Genomic DNA, 491 nt, shown 5'->3' with positions numbered 1-491 from the left:
TAGCGCAAGATCAGTTTTTTTCATGCCGGCGGCGATCCGGATTGCAAATAAACACCCCACTATAACCATATACGAAAAAGAAAACATCGATAACTACACATGCATACCTCTAAAATATGTCGCAGGGGAAAACAACAGATTTCTCATCGCGTGAGTGAGAGAAAGCGAGAGAGAGAGAGAGAGAGAGAGAGAGAGAGAGAGGGGGGAGAGGGAGAGGGAGGAGAGAGGGAGAGAGAGACGCCTTAGAATTAACCATATTCAACACACGTTTTTTGTTGTTTTGTGTGAACCCGAGGCCATCGCCGGTGAGGGTGAGAAGGAGGATAAGTGGCAACACAAATATGATGCCTCGCAAAAATAAAGGAGATGGACCTATTGTAGTCCTGAGTGATGGTTGTTGAGTTAAGAGCGTGTGTTATGTTTTCTCTCACGTTGCAACGCACGGGCTCTTTTGCTAGTATAAATATATGAAACGAGATTTTTGTCAATAA

This window comes from Triticum dicoccoides, chromosome 2B, assembly GCF_002162155.2.
Source record: "Triticum dicoccoides isolate Atlit2015 ecotype Zavitan chromosome 2B, WEW_v2.0, whole genome shotgun sequence".
NCBI classification, from domain to species: Eukaryota; Viridiplantae; Streptophyta; class Magnoliopsida; order Poales; family Poaceae; genus Triticum; species Triticum dicoccoides.
Note: the sequence above shows the minus strand (reverse complement) of the source record.